This window comes from Erinaceus europaeus, chromosome 7, assembly GCF_950295315.1.
Source record: "Erinaceus europaeus chromosome 7, mEriEur2.1, whole genome shotgun sequence".
Lineage (NCBI taxonomy): Eukaryota > Metazoa > Chordata > Mammalia > Eulipotyphla > Erinaceidae > Erinaceus > Erinaceus europaeus.
The window spans coordinates 5,015,618-5,040,149 of NC_080168.1; the positions used below are offsets into that span (position 1 = coordinate 5,015,618).

Sequence of the window (24,532 nt, forward strand, 5' to 3'; positions counted from 1 at the left end):
AGTACAGTTAAGTGGAGGTCTTTTTCAACAGTTGAACATTCATATGCAATAAATAAGCAAACCTTGCCGTATACATAAAACCACATAAACAACTGAAAAAACAGATTATAGTTTTTTTTTAAAATAATGTTGACAGTACAAAAAACTGACACTGATTGCAGAATAATTGAAACTCTCATTGATACTGCGATGTAAAATGATACTGACATGGTGAGAACCAGGTTTGGGATGTCGGGTGGTGGTGCATCTGGTTGAATGCACATGTTACAATGGACAAAGACCCAGGTGCAAAGACCCAGGTTCAAGTCCCCAGTCCCCACCTGCAGGGGGAAAGCTTCACAAGTGGTGAAGCAGTGCTGGAGGTGTTTCTCTGTTTCTCTCCCTTCCCTCACAATTTCTGTCTGTCTCTGTCCAAGAAATATAAAGATTAAAAAAATAATAAATTTTAAAAATATTTTAAAAAGGGAGTCGGGCGGTAGCACAGTGGGTTAAGCGCATGTGGCGCAAAGCGCAGGGTCCGGCGTAAGGATCCTGGTTCAAGCCCCCTGCTCCCCACCTGCAGGGGCGTTCCTTCACAGGCGGTGCAGCAGGTCTGCAGGTGTCTTTCTCTCCCCCTCTCTGTCTTCCCCTCCTCTCGATTTCTCTCTGTCCTATCCAACAACATCAATAATAACTACAACAATAAAACAACAAGGGCAACAAAAGGGAATAAATAAATATAAAAAAAATATTTAAAAAAAAAGAACATGGTTTGGTAGGTTGTATATTCACCAGACTCCTGCTCAGCTCTGGTTTATGGTGGTTCAAGGGATTTTACCTGGGATCTTGATGTCTCTCTCAGGTATGAAAGTCTTTTGTAAAACCATTATTCTAGCTCCCTAATATTAGTTAGCAGTTTCTTATAGAGTTAAAAGTTAAAAATATATTTACTTAAGACATAATCCTGCAATCTTACTTCTAGGTATTTATATCAGGAGAAATGAAAATGTTTATTCATGCAAATATATATATATAGCAACTCTATTCATAATGAAAAAAATAGTTGGAAATAACTCAAGTATTATTTTTCTTTGAATACTTTTATATATTATTAGAGACACAGAGAAATTGAGAGAGGAGAGGGAAATAGAGAGGGTGACAGCGAGACCCCTGCAGCCCTACTTCACCACTTGTGAAGCTTTCCCCTGCAGGTGTGGACAGGGCTTGAACCTGTGTTTTTGTGCACTGTGGTGTGTGTGCTTAACCAGCTACACCACCACCTGGCCCCTCAAGTATTCTTCATCAGGGGAATGGATGAAATATAATTCATTTGTTGCTTTGTCTTCACTATGGTTTCACTGCTCCAGACTGATTTCTTCAGATAGAAAGTAGGAAACGGGCGAAGCAATCACAGAAGCCAGACCTTCCACCTTCTGCAACCCACAATGACCCTGGGTCCATGTTCCCAGAGGGATAGAGAGTGGGAAAGCTATCAGGGGAGGGGATGGGATATGGAGATTGGGTGGTGGGAGTTGTGTGGAGTTGTACCTCTCCTACCCTATGGTTTTGTTAATTTATCCTTTCTTAAATAAAAGATAAATTTTTTTAAAAAGTAGGAAACGGAGACAGACTGAGAGAAAGATACTCCAACACTGAAGCTTTCTTTTATGTTTATCTATTTATTTATTCCCTTTTGTTGCCCTTGTTTTTTATTGTTGTAGTTATTATTGTTGTTGCTATTGATGATGTCGTTGTTGGATAGGACATAGAGAAATGGAGAGAGGAGGGGAAGACAGAGAGGGGGAGAGAAAAATAGACACCTGCAGACCTGCTTCACCACCTGTGAAGCAACCCCCCCGCTGCAGGTGGGGAGCCGGGGGCTCGAACTTGGATCCTTACACCAGTCCTTGCCTTTGCACCACCTGTGCTTAATACCGCCCGACTCCTCACTGAAGCTTTCTCAAGTGTGGTGGAGATCAGACTCAAGATCCCAAAACAATGATACAGAATAAAAAAAATTTTTAGAATCCAGTTACATATGTGATTCCATTTTTTTCTTTCTTTCTTTTTTTTTTTTGCCTCCAGGGTTATCACTGGGGCTCAGTGCCTACACTATGAATTCACTGCTCCAGGAGGCCATTTTTCCCATTTTGTTGTCCTTGTTGTTATTATTATTATTATTGTTATCTTTGCTGTTTTAGTTGGATAGGAGAGAGAGAAAAGGAGAGGAGGGGAAGACAGAGGAGGGGAGAGAAAGATAGACACGTGCAGACCTGCTTCACCACAGCTTGTGAAGTGACTCCCCTGCAGGTGGAGAGCTGGGGGCTGGAACCAGGATCCTTAGGCCAGTCCTTGCACTTCACTCCATGTGCGCTTAACCCCCTGTGCTATTGACCAACCCCCGTGTGATTCCATTTCTTTTAATACTTATTTATTCCTTTTTGTTGTCCTTGTTTTTTATTGTTGTTGTTATTATTGTTGTTGCTATTGATGACATCGTTGTTGGATAGGACAGAGAGAAATGGAGAGAGGAGGGGAAGACAGAGAGGGGAGGAGAAAGACAGACACCTGCAGATCTGCTTTACCGCCTATGAAGCGACTCCCCTGCAGGTGGGGAGCTGGGGGCTGGAACCAGGATCCTTGCATAGGTCCTTGTGCTTTGTGCTTGATTCCACTTTTCAGAGAGCAAAATTGCATTGATGGAAGACAGAACCGTAGTTGCCAGGAACTAGTAATGGGAGGCTTTGATTTCAAAGGAATGTTAAAGGAGTTCTTCTTTCTTTTTTCCTTCCTTCCTTCTTTCCTCCCTTCCCTTCCCTTTCCTTCCTTCCTTTCTGGGGGGTGGGGGGTGATGAGGTGGGGGTTGGTGGTTGTGATGATACTCACATGGATCCATAACTGTGCTAAGATTCCAAAGAAAATATGCAACTATATGTATGTGTCATTTTGCCTTCCACCAGCAATGCACAAGAGTCATATAAGTGCATGCATCATTGTTTGTTTGTTTGTTTTGTTTTTTTTCTCCCTCCAGGGTTACTGCTGGGGCTTGCTGCCTGCACTATAAATCCACTGCTCCTGGAGACCATTTTTACCCTTTTGTTGCTCTTGTTGTTTATCTTTGTTGTGTTTATTATTGTTATTCCTGTCATTCTTGTTGGATAGGACAGAGAGAAATGGAGAGAGGAGGGAGAGACAGAGAGGGGGAGAGAAGGACAGACACCTGCAGACCTGCTTCAAGCCTGTAAAGTGACGCCTCCCCCCACAGGTGGGGATCCAGGGGCTCGAACTGGGATCCTTATGCTGGTCCTTGCGCTTTGCTACCATGTGCACTTAACCCGCTGCGCTACAGCCTGGCTGACCCCCTTTAAATGAATCTCTTAAACAAATAATTTTTATTTAAAAGACACAAAAAGTCATTTGGTTCATTTATGTAAAAATAACCAAGATAGATAAATCCACACAAATAGAACACAGACTTGGCATTTTTAGGAAACAGAAAAATGAAGAGCAATTCCTCTTTCTAGTTTTAAGGTTTTACTTATTTATTAATAACAGAGATAGGGAGAGTGAGGAAGAGAGAACCAGAGAATCACTCTGGTCCATGTGCTGCTAAGAATTAACTCAGGACTTCATGCTTTAGCATCTAGTTTTTTGTCCACTACACCACCTCCCAGACCACTGAAGAACTTTTTTATTTGTTGCCAGAGAACTGCTCAGTTCTGACTTATAGTGGTGCAGCGGATTGAAGCTTGGACTTTGGAACCTCAGGCATGAGAATCTCTTTGCATAACCACTATGTTGTCTACCCCCTCCCCCCTGGAAAGCAGTTTCTTAATGGCTACAGAATTTCCCTTTGGGTTCATGGAAATTTTTTAAAGTCAGAGTCCGTGACTGCACTACATTGCAAATGCATTAAATGCTACTAAACTGTTCCTCAAATTATTGCTTCTATGTCATATAAATTTCACTTTATTAAACAAATTCTCTCAAAATTCTACTGGTTATTTTTTGAACGTCAAAAAAAAAAACTGGACTGAAAAAGAGAGACAGAGAAGGAAAACTTGTATTTGTAACTCCAGGCTCAGACCCCCTCTGTGACGAGAACATAAAGGGAGGTTAAATTGTGCAGAGGAATTCCCCGTGTCACTCCAAAATAGTCACTCACAATGGAAGGATTTTTGTCCTGTTAAAAACAAGAACCCAGGTGTAGGAAATGCATCTGCTTTTCGAATATTTACTAACAAGTAGCCCATCTGTTGCAACCACATGGTGAGACACTGAAGACTTTATGTCAAAGACAGTAAGTAAGATAGAAACAAATACTGTATGATCTCATATTTGTGAGAGTATGAAAATCTAACCCAGAAATGGAGACTGGAATGGAGGTTTCCAGGGGCTGAGGAGTGGGGAGACAAAGGAAGATGTCAGTTTAAACAGAGTTGCACTGAGCGGGAGGGGGTAGATAGCATAATGGTTATGCAAAGAGACTCTTATATGCCTGAGGCTCCAAAGTCCTTGGTTCAATCCACTCTCCCCACCCCCCAACCCCCAGCCCCACCAACAGCCAGGACTGAGCAGTGCTTTGGTACAAGAAAGAAGGAAAGGAAGGAAGGAAGGAAGCAAGGATGGGAGGAAGGAAGGAAGAAAGGAAGAAAAAGAAAAGGAGAGAGAAAGAAACCAGTGTTGCACAAACTTTCAATTATAAATTCTGGGGATCTAATGATAGACAGACAGATGATGTAACAGACCCTGAGGTGGTACAATGGATAAGTCATTGGGCTCTCAAATTCAAACCTTGGCAGGCATTGCATGTGCCAGTGATACTCTCATTCTCTCTCACTCTCTCATTAATGAACAAATCTTTTTTTAAAAAAAATTATAACAATGTTGAAATATTGTTGATAACACAGCTGAAATATATTGTTGATAACAGTAAAGTTAAAAGTTGCTAAGAAAGTAGATCTTGAATGTTCTTACCATTAAAAAAAAAAAGTGTGAGTAGATTAGCATAATGGTTATGCAAAGAGGCTCTCATGCCTGAGGTTCCACAGTCCCAGGTTCAATCCCTGCTCCACCACAAACCAGACCTGAGCAGTGCTCTGATTAAAAAAAAAGAAGAAAGAAGAGAAAAGTAAAGGAAAAGAAACAGAAAAAGTAAAGAGAGAGAGAGAGAGGAAGAGAAAAAGAAAGAAGGGCCCAGGCAGTATCTCAGTTGGTTAAGCGAAGTGCACATGGCACGAAGCTCAAGGACTGCAATAAAGATCCCAGTTCAAGGCCCTGGCTCCCCACCTGCAGTAGGGTTGCTTCACAAGTGGTGAAGCTAGTCTGCAGGAATCTAGGAGCCTATTTTTCTCTCCCCCTCCCCCACCATCTTCCCCTACTCTCTTGGTTTCTCTCTGTCCTATCCAACAACAACAGCAATAACAACAAGGGCAACAAAAATGAGAAAAATGGCCTCTAGCAGCAGTGGATTTGTAGTGCAGGCACGGAGCCCTGGAGGAAAGAAAGAAAGAGAGAGAGGGAGGGAGGGAGGGAGGGAGGAAGGAAGGGAGGGAGGGAGGAAGGAAGGAAGGAAGGGAGGGAGGAAGGAAGGGAGGGAGGAAGGAAGGAAGGGAGGGAGGAAGGAAGGAAAAAGGGAAGGGAAGGGAAGGGAAGGGAAGGGAAGGGAAGGGAAGGGAAGGGAAGGGAAGGGAAGGGAAGGGAAGGGAAGGGAAGGGAAGGGAAGGGAAGGGAAGGGAAGGGAAGGGAAGGGAAGGGAAGGGAAGGGAAGGGTGAGCTGATACCACGATAGATAGAAGTAGCTTTGCAACTTGTATGTATGCAGTGAACATGTAACCCTAGTAACCCTAGCAACCATAGTGCGTCTGCATAGTGTGATAAGACAGAGACATATGTATACATAGGATAAGACATCAACCCGAACCTGATTGGCCAATGGAGATGTAACCATAAAACCAGAGGCACGCCAAGTATAAGTAGAGGCTGAGAAACCAGCTGAATGAAGCCCCTTCACCGTTACTGACCGGGATGCTGTCGGTGCTGCTAGAGACTTAAGCACATGCGGCCAGGCTAAGCAGCCACTGCCCAAGCTTACCTTGGAACAGCTACTGAGTAAGGAGAGGCATTGGCTTGACTGTGTGTTGTGTGAAATATGTGACCTTTCTCTGGCATCTGAAATGAGTTAAAGAATTATTGCTTAACCCTGACATGCTGTCCAAGTGAGTCCTTCCTCTTTTATTTATTTATTTTGCTTTTTCCTACATTTTGTTGCCCTTGTTGTCTTATTGTTGTGGTAGTTATTATTATTGTTGTTGTTACTGATGTTGTCATTGTTGGATAGGACAGAGAGAAATGGAGAGAGGAGGGGAAGACAGAGAGGGGGAGAGAAAGATAGACCCCTGCAGACCTGCTTCACCGCCTGTGAAGCGACTCCCCTGCAGGTGGGGAGCCGGGGGCTCGAACTGGGATCCTTGAGCCTGGTCCTTGGGCTTTGCACAACATGCACTTAACCTGCCGCACTACCGCCCAACTCCCCAATAATACAGATTTTATATTATTAGTGTTATTATTATTTTGCCACCAATGGGGCTGGAACCCAGATCCTTCCTCAGGGTGATAGGTGCACTCAAAAAATAAATAAATAAATAAATAAATAAATAAATAAATAAATAAATAAAGGAGGAGCAGTACTTCAGAGGCAGTGTTTAGAGGAAAAAGACAGTATGGGAAAAGATAGAGAAAGGTTTGGACTGGGTGTGGCGCATTGCACCAAGGCAAAGGACTCTGGGGAAGGAGGAGGAGGGACAGATGAAGAGATACTGGGGTTCTGGTGTATGAGCCCTCGGGAGATCGGACAAGTGGATCCCAGACACCTAGGTGTGTGTCAGGGGAAGATGACTATGTGTCAAGGACTCTACTATAAGCCATCAATACCCCCCTCCAATAAAATAATTTTTTCTCTTTTTTTAATATGTATTTATTTGCTTATTCCCTTTTGTTGCCCTTGTTGTTTTATTGTTGTCGTCTCTGTTGGGTAGAGAGAAATGGAGAGAGGAGGGGAAGACAGAGAGTGGGAAGAGAAAGATAGATAACTGCAGACCTGCTTCACCGATTGTGAAGGAACTCTTCTGCATGTGGGGAGCCCGGGCCTCAAACCAGGATCCTTCCGCTGGTCCTTGCACTCTGTGCCATGTGCACTTAACCCGCTGTGCTACTGCCCAACTCTCTTTTTTTCTCTTTTTTGCCTCCAGGGTTATCGCTGGGGCTCGGTGCCTACACTAGGAATCCACTGCTCCTGGAGGCTCCCCCCCCTTTGTTGCCCTTGCTGTTTATCATTGTTGTTATTATTATTGTTATTGATGTCCTTGTTGTTGGATAGGACAGAGAGAGATGGAGAGAGGAGGGAAGACAGAGAGGAGGAAAGACAGACACCTGCAGACCTGCTTCACCGCCTGTGAAGCAATCCCCCCTTGCAGGTGGGGAGCCAGGGGCTTGAACCGGGATCCTTACTCTGGTCCTTGAGTCTCATGTCAAGTGAGCTTAACCTGCTGCACTACCGCCTGGCCCCCTAAAATAAAATTATTTCTAAGAAAAAGAGTTCCAGTTCTGGATTATGTCAGGTAAGGCTAGATTCTTAGCCCAACTCTGCTCTTTACAAGATGTGTTATTAAACCTCTCTAAACTTCTGTATCCTTGGCTATAAAAATCGGAAGCATGTTTATATGTTATTATTGTTGCTCTATTGCTATCAACCTGTCCCTTGAAAGGCTGATTATTGTTCCAAACACAAATTTCAATGCAAGAAAGGTAGGAGACAGAGAAAACTCTGACTTGAGGAAACCACACAAACCATGAGATCCCAAAGACCATACCAATTCCAGAAATTGTACCTCCAGGAGGAGCATAGAAAGTGGGAAGCCTGAGTAGATGAGTCTATGGAAACAATGAATCTGGGAGTCGGGTGGTAGGTAGCACAGTGGGTTAAGCGCAGGTGGCACAAAGCGCAAGGATCCTGGGTTCGAGCCCCTGGCTCCCTATCTTTCTCTCTCCCTTTCTGTTTTCCCCTCCTCTCACCATTTCTCTGTCTTATCCAACAGTGACGATAATAATAACTATAACAATAAAAAAAGAAGGGCAACAAAAGGAAATAACTATTTTTTTTAAAAGAAAGCAAAGAAACTGTATGTAGCAGAAGCTATAATTCTAAGTCTATGGCTTCACTCTTTTTATTTTTTTATTATTATTTTTTAAAATATATGTTATTGATTTATTATTATTGGATAGAGATAGCCAGAAATTGAGAGGGTAAGAGGAGATAGAGAGGGAGAGAGAGACACCTACAACCCTGCTTCACCACTCATGAAGCTTGCAGGTGGGGGCCAGGGGCTTGAACCCGGGTCCTCGTGCACTGTAATGTGTGTGCTTAACCAGGTGTGCCACCTCCTGGCCCCTCATTTTTTCTTAAACGTTACTACATTTATTTGTTAATTGGCTAGAGACAGTCAGTAATTAAGAAGGAAGGGGGAGATGGAGAGGAAGAGAGACACAGAAACACCAGTAGCACTGCTTTGCCACTCGAAAAACTTCCCCCCTACAGGTGGGGACCGGGGGCTCGAACCTGGGTCCTTTATAGCATTATAACATGTCCATTATATAACATGTGTGCTTAACCAGGTGTCCCACCGCCCAGCCCCATAATTTTACTTTTTAAACTATTATTATTGGATAAAAACAGAGAAATTGAGAGGGGAGGGGTGATAGAGAGGGAGAGAGACAGAGAGACACCTTCAGCCCTGCTTCACCACTCAAGAAGCTTTCCCCATGCAGGTGGGGAGCTGGGGCTTGAACCTCGGTTCTTGCACACTGTAATGTGAGCACTTAATCAGGTGTGCCACCACCTGGCCCCTAAGTTTACGATTTTAAATGTAATCATTTTAAGTCCTCTCCACAAGCAAGATATACTACTTTGACCCTAAAACTCACCAGCTAATAAAAAAGAAAATGATAAAATACATCTTTACATCAGAACCACACCTCACAGAGATATAGCATCCTTCTGACTGACACTTAAGACCAGGAGACAAAGCAAACACAAAAGACAACAAGGAAACCGAATTGTTTTTCCTCTCCATAGTTCTCTAGTCTGCTTCTTGCAGTGAAGATTGGAGGCGGGGGAGGAGGGGGGTAGGCAGAAAAGGACTTGTCCAGGAAAGTATTAGACAAAATAGACTAGAGCATAAAACTTGGCATAAGGGGGTCGGGCGGTGGCGCAGTGGGTTAAGCGCATGTGGCGCAAAGCGCAGGGACCGGCGTAAGGATCCCGGTTCGAGCCCCCGGCTCCCCACCTGCAGGGGAGTCTCTTCACAGGCGGTGAAGCAGGTCTGCAGGTGTCTATCTTTCTCTCCCCTTCTCTGTCTTCCCCTCCTCTCGCCATTTCTCTCTGTCCTATCCAACAACGAATTGCGTCAACAAGGGCAATAATAATAACCACAAGGAAGCTACAACAAGGGCAACAAAAGGGGGAAAAAAATGGCCTCCAGGAGCGATGGATTCATGGTGCAGGCACCACCGAGCCCAGCAATAACCCTGGAGGAGGAAAAAAAAAAAAAAAACTTGGCATAAACCTGCAAGTCACCTAGACTTTTTCAAAGTACCCAGATTCTCACCCCACTTCCCATTAGTTTCACTCTGAAAACTATACTAAAGTTTTTCATTTTTAAAAAAGTGTTATTATCTTTATTTATTGGATAGAGACGGCTAGAAATCGAGAGGGAAAGGTGACAGGGAGAGAGACCCCTGCAGCCCTGCTTCACCACTCGCAAAGCTTCCCCCCTTGCAGGTGGGGACCAGGGGCTTGAACCTGGGTCCTTGAGTATTCTAACGTGTGCTCAACCAGGTGCGCCACCTCCTGGCCCCACCAAAAATTTTCAATATTGTAAGATTATTGTCATATCCTAATTTCCTCAGACACTTGGAGTCAGTGTCATCCTGAAAAGGTATATCAAATAAGATACTATTTTAAAAACAAATAAAGCAATTTTTTGTATTTATTTATTATTGGATAGAGACAGAGTGAAATTGAGTGAGAAGGGGGAGATAGAAAGGGCAAAAGAGCGAGTCAGGTGGTAGCGCAGTGGGTTAAACGCACGTGGCGTGAAGCCCAAGGACCGGCATAAGGATCCAAGTTCGAGCCCCTGGCTCCCCACCTGCAGGGGAGTCGCTTCACAAGCGGTGAAACAGGTTTGCAGGTGTCTGTCTTTCTCTCCACATTTCTGTCTTTCCCTCCTCTCTGTCCTATCCAACAATAATGAAATCAATAATAATAATAACTACAACAATAAAACAAGGGCAACAAATAAATTTTTAAAAAGAAGAAAAAAAAAAGAAAGGGCAAAAGATATTAAGACACCTGCCACCCTGTTTTTACCATATGTAAAGCTTCCTGCCTGTATGTGGGGACCAAGGACTTGAACCTGGGTCCTTGTGCATTATAATGGATGCACTTAATAGAGTGTGCCACCGCCTGGCACCAAACATTTATTTTTCCAAAACGATTGTGAAAAAAGGAATTGTCCCCTTTTTCTAGCTACTTTTGGTATCCTCGCTTATTTTATTGCTACTGCTTCATAATTACTGTGTAATTAAGTTTTAAATTATTACTGGTGTTAAATTACTACTTTTTTACGTTTTTATTCTCCTGAAACAACTAAAGAAAATTGCAGATCCACATAGCTGATCTCTGCAAGTTAAGCAACTACTGTTCTGTTCACTATTTTGTGATAGTTGTGTCACCTGACTCCTCAGCACAGTTCTGTCCATGTGTTAAACACAGCAAGAGAGAGAATTTATGGGTTGGTTTGACTAAGTAGCCAAAGTTATTAATAAGTTTGTTTTAAATAACCATGGGAGGCTGGAGGAGGGCGGTAGTGCCACGGGTAAAGTGCAGCAGGTTAAGCGCAGGTGGCACAAAGCACAAGGACCCGCGGAAGGATCCCGGTTCAAGCCCCGTGCTCCCCACCTGCAGGGGATTCGCTTTACAGGCAGTGAAGCAGGTCTGCAGGTGTCTGTCTTTCTTTCCCCTTCTCTATCTTCCCCTCCTCTCTCCATTTCTCTCTGTCCTATCTAAAGACAACAACATCAATAACAACAATAATAGCTACAAGAATAAAAACAAGGGCAACAAAAAGGAAATGAATAAATAAATAAATAACCATGGGATTTGTTTTCACAGTTTTGCAAGCATTCACCGGGGAACATTCAGAGGGAACCACCCCCAACAGAATTTTCTTTTTAAGGAGGGTTTTTGAGAACTCCTGCATGACCGGCATATCAGGACGCATAGCAATTGACTACTTTAGTGCAATAATGGACTTTTTACAAAAGCATAAACTTTTATGTTAATAGCCACATTCTGGAACAGTTTGTCTAAAAGCTGCATAGCAGATCCTTCAGATCTATTATGGTTCCTCCAAACAAAACCCATTCTGCACAAACCCGGCATCAAACAACAATCTGGGACAGCCCATCTTGCAAATAACCCCAACACAGTCCTCTAGGGCCTCTCCATGCTGCGCTGTGCTTTACAATCAGGGAAGACATTTTCGAACTATCTACAGATATTTATGTGGGTGCTTAGGTGTCCCCCTCCACCTCCCAAAACAACAACAACAAAAAACACTGTCTCTTACCCACACACACCCTAAGGGAGTCTGGACATCTTTTTAAAATCAGGCCATTCACGCTTTTCAAAGGAGTGCTTGGCTGGGGTGCTTTTGTTTTCTATAATAACCAATAAAAATGGAATCCCAAAATAGCCCTGCTAACCACACTAATAATCAAATCTGCAATCAGTCCCCCACCCCACCCCCAGCCAGCCCTCCTGCCTGCCTCCCCTCTCTCCACTAGGTGATGTCTCCAAGTGCTCCTGCTGTTACAGAGAAGAGCTTCCATGCTGCCCTCCTCCAAGGGTGTGTCAACAACCAGGCAACTGGGGACATCTGAGCCGACAAGTCGCCAACTTCAGTCTGTCTCCTCTTTGTAAAGGGGAGGCTGGGGTAGGGGATGGGAAGTGGTAGCAGAGGGTATCAGCCAAAGCCTTCATGTTATTTGAGCATTTTTTTTTTCCTTTAAAAGAACTTTTTTAGATGGGTAAACATGTTTGTCTTTAAGGGTTGTTAAAGAAGAAATCATGCATATTTCAGTCAGCTCCAGATGAAATGAGTTAAGTGATTCCCCAGCATGCTAGTGTTTGAAAAAGCCCATATTAGCGCCATATTTGGATCATTTACTAGGAACTCCACTTCAATAAAGCCTGAGTCCCCCGCCCCTGTCCACCTGCCCCCCACCCACCCCCTCCTACTTCTTTATGTATATATGTTGCATAATTATGGAGCAGTGAGTATTTATCACCTTTTCTGGGCAGTAAGCAGAAAGAAATACAATACCATTACTTCCAGTTACTGCCTTTCCCAAGATAATTAGGTAACACAGAGGAGGGAACCTTGGTAGGCCTAATGCTGTTCAAGTTAAGTGATTGACATGGCTCTGTCTGGCCGCTCTATTAACTGTTTCATTTTGTTGCTATTTGCAGTTTGCTTGGCTAATACTCCGAACAAATACAGACTGTTTCTTTAGCCCCTTTTTTCTCTTTGACCTTCTCCTGCCCATTTTCTTTGACTCACTTCAAACTGCCTTGAAAAGGCCTGTTGAATGCATATAGTCCATCAGAGGCCCAGGTCCGTCCCTATCCTTGCCCTGAATGCCTGACTTCAAAGATGGGCCGCATTCTTTAATTGCCCTTTGAATTAATATCAAAGGGTCACAATGCGAGTGCCAAAAGAGAAAGGGGCTTTAATGAAGCAAAGAGCTGCCATTCATTTGCAGATAAGCACGTTTTTATGCCTGAATGGTCACCACTACCAAAGGCTTGTGGAAGGGAAGGCTACTCCGCCTGAGCTTTGCCTTAAGTAGTGATTAGTTCAAACAAACAAGAGTAAACAAATTAAAAGAAGTCTCCAAACACTGGCAATATAAAATAAATAATAAGAAAAAATAAATAATAAGGTTTAAACTGGTGGACCACAGAGCCCCCTCCAACTTCCCTTAAAGAGAAAGAAGAAATGAAAAAGAAAAGAGAAAAAAAAAAAAAAGAAAGAAAGAAAAGAAGCTGCACTTGATTAGCAAACCCATTCACCAATTTTAATCCCATATTTCAACACTGAAATTTAAAGATGGAGTTCAACAACATACCAAAGAGAAAGATCTCGGCTGGAAATTTTGCTGCATGAAACAAAGGGAAGATGATTGTATAATGTTAAAATGAAACGTAAATTTAAAAAAAAAAGTCTCCAGGCTTAAGATAGAAAAGTTTTCGATGTGAACATGTGTACTTAAATTATTAATGCTTCAGAGACTTTCAGTTCCAAAAACTTTGTCTAATCCTAAAAGACTAAAACACTATGTCTGTCTGTCTGTCTGTCTATTTATCTGTCTATCTATCTACCTATCTATCTACTTACCTACCTATCATCTCTCTATTCATCTGTCTCCACATGGAGGCAACATTTTCTATTCCTCCCAAAGAAGTCACCATCAGAGGCTCCTGTGTTTATTTTTCCCTTTGCAATCCTGTAATAGCAACCATAGCATGAGCACACCAACAGCACCAGAGGTCAGTGGAAGGTAAAATACAGCTCAAATCATAAGTGATTACAGAGTGAAATACTAAGCCAGGCTTCCCCCTCTTCATCATTCTCCTTTTGGAGAAGTTGGTGATTAGGAAAAGATTTCAGTCCTGGTGAATTATCATCTTAGCTAAAGTTCCGACAACATCTTTGGTGCTGAACTACAAAGTGGATGGTTTGGCCTCTGGTAGACATAACATTCAGACTGTTGCCTGGACCTCTCTCTATTTAGTGACTGCCTTGGTAAATAGAGTTTATATTACTCCCAATGACGTAACAAGGGAAGCCTTGTTCACATGTTTCAATTAGTCTCCAAAAGTGAGTTGCCAGTTCAGAATTCATACATAGAAAGTTGCCTCTGCTGTATTAAAAGGGAGAAAGAAAGAGTGCTCCCTTATCTTTGAAGAAATCAAAGTGAAGAAAAAGCATCTTCTCCTCATTGGTTAGTCTTATTTTCCATGAGCTTGTCCAGCTGGTCCACAGTTGCCAAAATAGAGTGAGAAAAGGGCAGCAAATAACTGTCAGACTCAGCCAATCTGCATAAATCTCCAACTCTGTCCAGAGAAACTCCTTCCTGGCCTGCTGGGCCTTCCAAACTTATGAGGAGCATCAACCACCATCAGAACAATGTGGAAATATCAAAAGACTTATTTTGCCCAAAGCTAAAACCCCTAAAAGCAATTTCTGTCCTAGAACTTTCCCACTGGACTTGCACTTGGGGTGCTGTCTTACAATAAAACAGGCTTGTTCCAACCACTCGGGTTGTATATATCCTGGCTATAAGATTCTCTCATCATATTTTGGAATGGGTCACAGGAAGATTCACTTAATTCTGATTGACCTGTACTATGAGGAAGCAGTAAAGCAAACCAATCAGCTTCTAAACCTTGTCTCATGAGCTCACAATCAATCAGTGGATTATAAGCAAATCATACTTTACATTTGTTTCAAAATACAAATGTGTCTGGGGTCACTAAATATCCCAGTCATCTTTTGAAACAAAGGAGCAAAAAGTTATCGCTGCTACTGGAGAGAGGTCCAGCTCAGAATGACTAAGAGACTTTCCCAGGATCACACAGTTAATTAGAGAATTAGCTGGGACAAAAATCAAAATCTTCTAATCCTCCAAACCTTTCATAAAACCTTCGTTATGTCTGCATTAGAATTAGATTTAGAGAATTAGATTTGAACAGCCCAGTGTTCTGTGGTTACTTGACCAAAATCCACTAGTGAAATGAACATTAAGACACTGCAAACCCAGTTTAATAAGCTCCAAAAAAAAAAATTATTTAAATCGTGGATCTTAGTGCTTCCCCGGGATTCTACAGTCATCAAATTATAACTGTTAATAAATTCCTTTCAAGTGCATGATAATACTAGAAACCTCTGATGATAATAACTGTATCATGCACTTGCCTATGATTTTATATTTCTTAAAGTGTTTTCCACACCCACTATCTGATGGGATTCTTTGAGGTGAAAAAAGAAAAAAAAAAAAAAAAAAAGCTTTTCCTTTAAGCACCAAAATAAAATAATAAGGTAACATAAGTCTCTAATATCCCTGATGTCCAGTAAAAAGGAGTAATTTGAAGTTTTAAAAATCTGAACAGGCAAGTCACTCAAGCCACCGAAGCAATAACTTTCTTATTTCCTATGTAACTCAATAAAAACTGCAGGGCATTTGATATCCACATAAAATTCTATATTCCCCAGGGACAAATCACTTGTGCTGAATTCTCTTCCCTGAGCACTTTCCCACTTGCAGCCTGGGGAGGGTGCTTCTGCAGTTCAGGCTTTATGTAAACCGGAAAGCTCCAAAAAGTGGAGGAGGAGGAGGAGGAGGAGGAGAAAGAGAAGGAGGAGAAGGGAGGGAAGGAAAGAAGGAAGGAAGGAAGGAAGGAAGGAAGGAAGGAAGGAAGGAAGGAAGGGAGGGAGGGAGGGAGGGAGGAAAGGAAAAATGCAGCAGGAAAGATGTTCCTACTTCCCAAATAGCTGCTTCACAAAAGGACTTGTCCCCATGCTGCCAGACCTCAGTTTTCAAGGTGTTCCCTTTCTCCCTGTCATCAAGCCATAACCATAACAAGACTGGTGGTGCATGCAGCTGTCCTTCCAGACACACCATGGACCTAGCATCCCATGAATATTTAGTCTACCCAACAATGCATAGTAGCCTCCACTCTTGAACCCAGTTGAGTATCAGAAACCCACTTGGAAGAAGCTCTCACCTCCAGTGAAGAAAATATGGAGCAGGCAGAAACCCCCCCACTCCCAACCCCAACCCCCACCGCCAAAGTGTTGACTGACAAAAGCGGTATTAGCTTGACTTCTCCAGAAATCTAAGTCTACTTCTTCTGTTCTTGCCGTCTCTTCTCTCAAGAACCAACAAGTCCCCCAAACCCAGAGTAAGTGTCCTGTCGACAGAAGAGGTTTAAGAGGAAAGAAAATGTGATCTAAACAATTCTCTGGGAGCAGATATCCTGCTGGAGGCTTCAATAGGAAACATTTGTTATGAAGTAATAAGAATTTGCATAATTTTGAGGAAGACTTTGTTTTCAAAGTAATTCTCTTTTTCACCTGCTTAGGTCCTTGCCCATGGATGGCTTTGGTTAAGTTTTGTTGATGGAGGGCTCATGTTTAACCAACTGTTTTTAATTTACAAATTAAACTTGTCAGAAGTAGAAATCCTTCCCTTGGAACTCTTCCAATATGTCAAGAATTAATTCTAATGAAAACGGCATTGCCTAAATACAGGATGGTCAGTCACTTATTTTATTTACACAAAGTCCTTCTCAGTTTCTTTGATAAAAGCAGCTAGATCTTTTTCCTCTTTCATGTTTTGTCAGCACTTGATTCCTTTTGTCCCTTGGCTATTTGCCTAGCTGTGGACAATAAGGCAGGAAGAATAGAAGCAGATTGTTGGAATGGCCCTCAATAAACCTAATTATGACATGTTGACTGCTCTCACCATGACACAGTCAAGGGACCCAGGCTTATTCAATTACCCTTGCCAGGTTTCTCTTTCAGACCTAAAGTTATCCTTTGACTGTTTGTATTCTGAACAGTATTCATGTTCATTGTGAAAGAAAATCCCCTGGACTTTGAGGGGTTTTTAAGTTGATGCTGTTATTGTAGCTAATTTTTATTAACTGAATGATAACATGATAAAGAAATAGACTTTTGTTATGTAATAAGAGCAAATCAGTGTGTGCTTAAAGTTACACCTCTCTTTCCTTTCTCTCCCAGCCAGCCTGGCAGGATATGGAATGTGAATTAATAAACAAAATAATTTCTTCAACATGTCTGTCCATTACAGCATGACAAGAGTCTCAGCTCTGCAGAAGGGGATTGGTACTCCACAGTGATTCTTCAGAACTTAAAAAAAAACTAAAACTGATCACAACTGGTGAGAGGACTTATGTGTAGGCTGTATTTTCTAAGCGCTAAAAATGTTTCTTTGCACTATTAACACCAGAGAACATAAGTCCTTGGTACCTTTACGCCAAAAGCTATTTCTTCAGCTGTTTGAACCGTATTTAATTAAAATCTGGCTGCTGGTTGGAGGAGCCCTTTCCTCCTCAGATTGTTCAGAGATCATGCCAGTGGTTCCCGCAAAGCCAGAGTATAAAAGCTGTGTGTCAAGTGAACAAAAGAGTGGAAAAATGAAGGAATGCCAAAAATCAGGTCCCGTTCGTTCCATCCAAGCTTTTAAGTCAACGAGGTCTGATAGAATTAATATTCAATTGTATTTAAAACTGCACAAAGCTTAGCTGGGATGATTGTTTTGTAAGTTGCAGCATCTCTGGGCAGTTTCTTTTCTTTTCCCCCTTTTTTTTTTTTTTCCTGTTGAGAAACCCTTTGTTCCTTTTAGGTAATTGGGACTAAAACCTCAACTACAATGTAACTAAGTTGGTGTTGTAATTTATAAAAAGAAGAAGAAGAAGAAGGAGAAGAAGAAGGAGAAGGGGAAGGGGAAGGAGAAGGAGAAGGAGAAGGAGAAGGAGAAGGAGAAGGAGGAGAAGGAGAAGGAGAAGGAGAAGGAGAAGGAGAAGAAGGAGAAGAAGAAGAAGAAGAAGAAGAAGAAGAAGAAGAAGAAGAAGAAGAAGAAGAAGAAGAAGAAGAAGAAGAAGAAGAAGAAGAAGAAGAAGAAGAAGGTCTCTCTCTATTCCTCCTCTTCCTCAGAAAATCCCCATCACTGGAATAAAGAAAAAAAGTCAGAACTGTAATTTGTTCTATAGATGAATTTGGGGTTTGATACTTATTTGTTTACTACAAAAATTGTCTTCCTACATTCTAAAATGTGAGAAAAATCAACTTCACAAAGGACTTCTGCAATAAAATACACAGAATGACAAGTGTCTGAAGAAAACCCCACAATGTGTTCTGCTCTGCTGATTCCTTTCCTCAAACAGTTTCATTTTCTCCAACTTCCATGGGGATGTTTTTCATCTCAAAAACCCAAAATAAAAAGTGCAAATTCCCTTTCAGACTCGCTGATATAAATAATGTCAGTGACATATACGCTGGCCCTATATTATAGATTGCCATTTGAATATTTCATTTTCTTGAATGAACAGCCATTGGTATTTACACTTACTTTAAAATCCCTCTGAAAAAATTTTAAACATAGTCATAACAGTATTCTATCTATTAATTAAAAGAAACAAAACATTTCTGTTCATGGCAGCGACTGAAAACAGTAAATGCCTCTCTATTAGAAAGCTAAAGTGTTCCTCCAAAGTGTTCAAATCACTTTAATCAGCAAATCTTAACCTCCTGCATAAAGGAAGTTAAAAAACAAGTCTGCTTTAGAGTGGAAATGTTATTAAAATATCTAAGATGTCTCAAGATTTTAACCTGAAGCATATGTATTTTTGCATTCTCTGAAGTATTTTAATGTTTTATGTAGTTAAATAAAATAACAACTCTTCTTCAAATATCAACTAGCACTTCCCTAAGAAAACATGGAGAAAAAAATAAGTGGAGGAAATCAAATAGTCAGATCAAGTTCTGCTCACCACCCCAAACTTGGCAAAGCGTTATGAATGCCTGCCGTTTTAAAAAGTTATACGGTTATCTTGGTGTTCCAAATATACTAAACAAATATCTGCCATGACTCTCACAAATTCAGCTTCTTCCAACCTGTTGCAACTCAATTCGTGTGACAGTGGAAGTCAGAAGTTTGCTTATGGCTATGGAAAGGGAAACCATGAACTTGAATCATTTTGATTTGTATACTCAACAAAAATTCTAGTGTTGACAAAAAGTAGCTAAGATCAAGTTTCTCCTTTAATCTAAAGGTCAAATCGTGACTTTCTTATCAAATAAAAAAATTTTAATTTGCAACTCAAAGTTCAAAATTGCAACACGCTTTGTCAGAATGCAGGCGACACTAAGAAAATAGAAACAAACTTATTCCCATGGTGGCTAGTAATACTTAACGTTATGATCAACTTCTGTCTTAATAGATTAGTAGATATTTTGCAACAATATTTGTTGACACGTTTCTACAACTGTAATTTTTTTAATGAAGAAAGCCAGAAAGAATGTGGAGTCATAGGCATTGCATACATTAAAAAACAAAATGTGTATGTGACTATTAGTTTGGATATTTTAAATACTCTAGCAATGCCTCAAACAAGGAACACATTTTTACTGTGAATTTTGCATTGTTACTTTTATCACTCTGTCCTTGCAGTTCTAGCTAAGGACTACAGCGTGTCAATGAATTATTGTCCTTTTTCAGAATATACACCTTTGAAGTCAATATGTAATAGATCTGACTTTTGAAATAAATTTCTTCCCCAACAATTAAAAAAAAACTGAAGAGGAAAATCATTTAAGATCCCTCCTTGATAGAATTAGTATCCCATATCCTCATGGTCGTATTTCTTAAATATTTCACCACAAAAATCCTCTCAAAATCAAGAGTTTTCAACTTGGAATCTATCTTGTTGAATCTTTATGCATTTGCCTTCCAACTCTTTTGTGGGAGTCGGGCGGTAGCGCAGTGGGTTAAGCGCACCTGGCACAAAGCTCAAAGACCAGAAGAAGGATCCCGGTTCGAGCCTCCAGTTCCCCATCTGCTTGGGAGTGGCTTCACAGCCAGTGAAGCGGGTCTGCAGGTATCTGTTTTTCTCTCCCCCCTCTCTGTCTTCCCCTCCTCTGTCCATTTCTCTCTGTCCTATCCAACAACAACAACATCAATAACAATGATAATAATAACCACAACAATGGTAAAACAACCAGGGTAACAAAAGGCAAAAAAAAATGGCCTCCATTCATGGTGCAGGCACTGAGCCCCGGCAATAATCCTGGAAGCCAAAAAAAAAAAAAAAAAACACACAAAACTCTTTTGCACTGAAAAGCTTAATTGGTTCACATAAGTCTTTCCCTTGAGCATATATACTGCATGAATTTTTAACTCAATCTTCCCCCAAAAAGTCTCCCTTATCCGACTGCATTTCTGACAACTACTAGTAGGGATGTTGATTTAAGTTTACGATAATGACAACAGAATCAGGCACCATAAAGGCACCATTGTATGATGTGCTTTCTCCTCAGGCCCAAACAGTTTCTAACTACGATTAAACTAACTACTAGAAATCTTAAATGCCCCATTCTAGGACCAAAGAAACATATTGAGTGCACGCACTCAGTCTGGAAGTGGGCATGTTACAATGTTTGTTACCATGTTTGTAACTCTGAGGAAGACTTACAAACAATACCCCCCAGGTCTTCACAGACATTTCTGGAAGCTTTGGCTTTGGCAGAAGATTCAAGAACACACTTGTTTCTCTGCCTATCACTCTTTCAGCACCTAAAGCCGTCTTTCTCACCAAAGAAAAGAGTGGTAAGAGTTGCTCACCATTTAAGACAACTCATCCTTGCCCTGATTCCCATGTTTCGCACTTCCTGGAGGCTCTCCTCTCTCCTCCAATAGTTACTTGTGGTTTTCTGCTAAGAGCAGGGTAGAGCCATAGCTGCCCTCCCCTGCAAGTCTGCCCAAACTAAGAAAGAATGTGACCTCCACCTGGCCCAGTGCTGCCATTTTTTTTTTTTAGGGAAGGGGGAATGAAATCCAGAAAGGGAAAGTGACATGGTCACAGTAATAGTGCTACAGACCTAAAGAAATATCTAAAATTTAATCCCCCACACCACTATAAGCCAGAGTTGAGCATGTGTCTCTCTCATTAAAATAAAAACAACAACAAAAACTTTTGAAAAGAAATATCGAAAATCAACCAGATAGAACTTCTATAATAGAGAAAGAAGACGCAAACAGCCACCTCTTTTAGGATCTTGTCTGCCTGTTCATAACCTAGCAAGTAGACTCTTCAAATTCTTCAGAGAAAACAGTCCAGAAATCCCCCAGAGAAAGGGCTCCCAGGAGGACAGAAGATGCTGCTGGTGTCAGGGCCACAATAGTACTGGGTAGCCAGACCCAGACCTTGAATCCATGAAGCACAGGAGATGAAGAAGTACCAGTCTGGGGAGGTCATCCAGTGGAGAAAGCATTGGACTCTCAAACATGAGGTCCCATGTTCAGTAGCCAGCAATGCATGTGCCAACAGCTAAAGTCTGAGACAGCATAGGCTCTGCCTGTTGAGTTTCCTCCCAGGACCAGTATTGTTATTGTTCTTGTTCTTACTGGAGTTAGTGTAACACACCAAAGTAAAAGACTGTGGGGTGGGGGGGAGGGGGGAACGGCTCAGGTTCTGGAATGGGATGGCAGAGGAGGACCTAGTAGGGGTTGGATTATTATGTGGAAAACTGGGAAATACTCTGCATGAACACATGCATATAAACTATTGTATTTACTGTGAGTGTAAAACATTAATCCCCCAAAAAAGAAATTTTTTAATGATTCTTGTAAATAACATTTTTTTTAAATGGGGGTCAGGCAGTAGCGCAGCAGGTTAAGCGCATGTGGTGCAAAGGATCCCAGTTCAAGCCCTGGCTCCCCACCTGCAGGGGAGTTGCTTCACAGGTGGTGAAGCAGGTCTGCAGGTGTCTGTCTTTCTCTCCCCCTCTCTGTCTTCCCCTCCTCTCTCCATTTCTCTCTGTCCTATCCAACAATGACGACATCATTAGCAATAACAATAATAACTACAACAATAATAAAAAAAGCAACAAAAGGGAAAATAAATAAAATAATATGATTCTTGTTCTTGTTGCTGTTACTACTACTGCTACTACTATTATCTTGTGTGTCAGGTTTATATTTCATACACAGAGAGTCTCCATCTCTCCTTGCCTCCTCCTTTCCTCTCTTAAAGTGAATGAGGCCAAGGTAGCTGTAATCTGGTAGGACCTGAAACTTTTATATTTCTTTATTTTTTTAAAGTTTTTTTTAAAAAATTATTTTCCTTTTTGTTGCCCTTGTTGTTTTTCATTGTTGTTATAGCTATTTTTGTTGTTGTTATTGATGTCGTTGTTGTTAGATAGGACAGAGGTAAATGGAGAGAGGAGGGGAAGACAGAAGGAGAGAGAAAGACAGACACCTGCAGACCTGCTTCACCGCCTGTGAGGCGACTCCCCTGCAGGTGGGGAGCAGCCCGGGGCTCAAACCAGGATTCTTTCGCTGGTCCTTGCACTTTGTGCCACGTGCGCTTAACCCACTGTGCTACCGCCTGACTCCCTTATATATATATTTTTTTTTCATTTTTTAAATTTATTTATTTATTTATTTATTTATTAGAAAGGAAGAGAGAGAGAAAGAACCAGAGATCATTCTGGTACATATGCTGCCAGGGATTGAACTCTGGACCTTATGGTTGAGAATCCAATACCTTATCCACTGTCCCACCTCCTGGAACACAAGGACCTGGAGCTTTTATATTCTAGGGAACTCCCCTTGTGACATAAATATTCTTCTGTCACCACCTTGTACGAAGCTCACAATGCATATAGGTTTGCAAAAACCTGTTTACATGAAGACTTGGCTAAAGCCCATGGGAGGGGCCCACACAGTTGAGGGGCCCTGGGAGTAAAGCCTCTACAGTAAAACCACCTTTGAAAAGGACTCTTGTTTCATTTTCCACAGGAGAGGGACTATAGGAGATATAGGCTGTTTTGAGCTGCTTCTAGCTGCTGTCTTGAACTTTTTTTTTCTTTTTTCTTTTTGCCTCCAGGGTTATTGCTGGGGCTCAGTGCCTGCACCATGATCCACTGCTCCTGGAGGCCATTTTTCCCCCTTTTGTTGCCCTTGTTGTTGTGGTTATTACTGTTATTGTTGATGTCCTTCATTGTTGGATAGAATAGAGAGAAATGGAGAGAGGAGGGGAAGACAGAGAGGGGGAGAGAAAGACAGACACCTGCAGACCTGCTTCACAGCCTGTGAAGCGACTCCCCTGCAGGTGGGGAGCCCGGGGCTTGAACCGGGATCCTTCCGCCATCCTTGTGCTTAGTGCCACATGTGCTTAACCCGCTGCAGTACCGCCTGACCCCCTGTCTCTAACTATTGACAATACCTAGAGGGCATCAATCAAGGTTACATGCCACCCCTAGGGATTGAGAAACTTAGTCCACACACACAATGGGTTACTTCTAAACCCCAGAGTTGACAAGTGAGAAGAAACCTCAGCTTTCCACTGGGCCCCTCGTGACTCACATCCTTCACAGTGCATGTTCCTGAGGCTCTCTGGGATGGCAGCACTGAGAGTCCTGAAGCCTCTGGTCCTCCTTCTCCATCAGATCTCCCAGCTGGGAGATCCACTATGGATCTTAGTGCTGACCTTGGTTCTCAGTCCTCACGGGGAGCTTTCTTTGGATCTCTGGTGACTACCCAGGCACCACCACAGAGAGGTCAGATCAGACATGCGGCTCTGGGAAGAGAGTCTGAACACTTTGGAACCACTGTGCCCTCCCTGCCCATGACTCTCCAGAGCCCTTCATGTCCCTCTGGCCTTTCCCTGTGCCGGAAGGTCAGGGGATGCACGCTAGCACTCAGAAGTGTGGAACATGTATCTAGACACCGCCTGACCCTGCCTCTTCCTGGACTGCCCCATGAGCGCCAACCTTTGCCATCAAGGGACTCCTTCACTGCAGAGCTAATTCTGTCTTTTCACAAGGAAGGCCTGCTGGGTGTCATTTAAGAAATATCTGAAACTTGGAGGTCAGGAAGTGGGGCATGATGGTTACACCGTGCAAGGACTGGGGTTCAAGCTCCTGGTCCCCACCTGCAGGGTGAAAGCTTCACGAGTGGTTCAAAGCAGGGCTGCAAGTGTCTCTCTGTCACTTTCCCTCTCAACATTCCCCTCCCCTCTCAATTTCTCTCTGTCTCTATCCAATAATAAAGAAAGAATGAAGAAACTAAGCCCTTACTTCCACTGCAAACCTTTCCCCTTTATGGTAGATGCTAGACAGAAACAGTTTATCTTAAGGATTCTCTCCTCTATACTAAATGGTCAGCTACCAGAGTTCTTTTAGAATGTACAAACAGGAAGTCGGGTGGTAGTGCTGTGGGTTAGCAAGGACCTGTGTAAGGATCCCAGTTCGAGCCCCTGGCTCCCCACCTGCAGGGGAGTTGCTTCACAATAAAGCAGCAAGGGCAACAAAAGGGAATAAATAAATAAATAAATAAATATATTTTTTTATTGTTGTAGTTATTATTGATGTTGTCGTTGTTGGACAGGACAGAGAGAAATGGACAGAGGAGGGGAAGACAGAGAGGGGGAGAGAAAGACAGACACCTGCACACCTGCTTCGCCGCCTGTGAAGCGACTCCCCTGCAGGTGGGGAGCCAGGGGCCCGAACCGGGATCCTTATGCTGGTCCCCACGTGCACTTAACCCGCTGCGCCACTGCCTGACCCCCAAATAAATAATTTTTTAAAAGAATGTACAAACAGTGTTGGCATGGGGTAATTTGAAT

General features: G+C 42.2%; 1 protein-coding gene across 1 annotated transcript in view; it reads right to left on the reverse strand.

Annotated features, from left to right (window-relative positions):
- Positions 1–24,532, reverse strand: part of PAX3 (paired box 3) — a 128,129-nt gene that overhangs the window by 80,479 nt on the left and 23,118 nt on the right. The window lies entirely within an intron of this gene.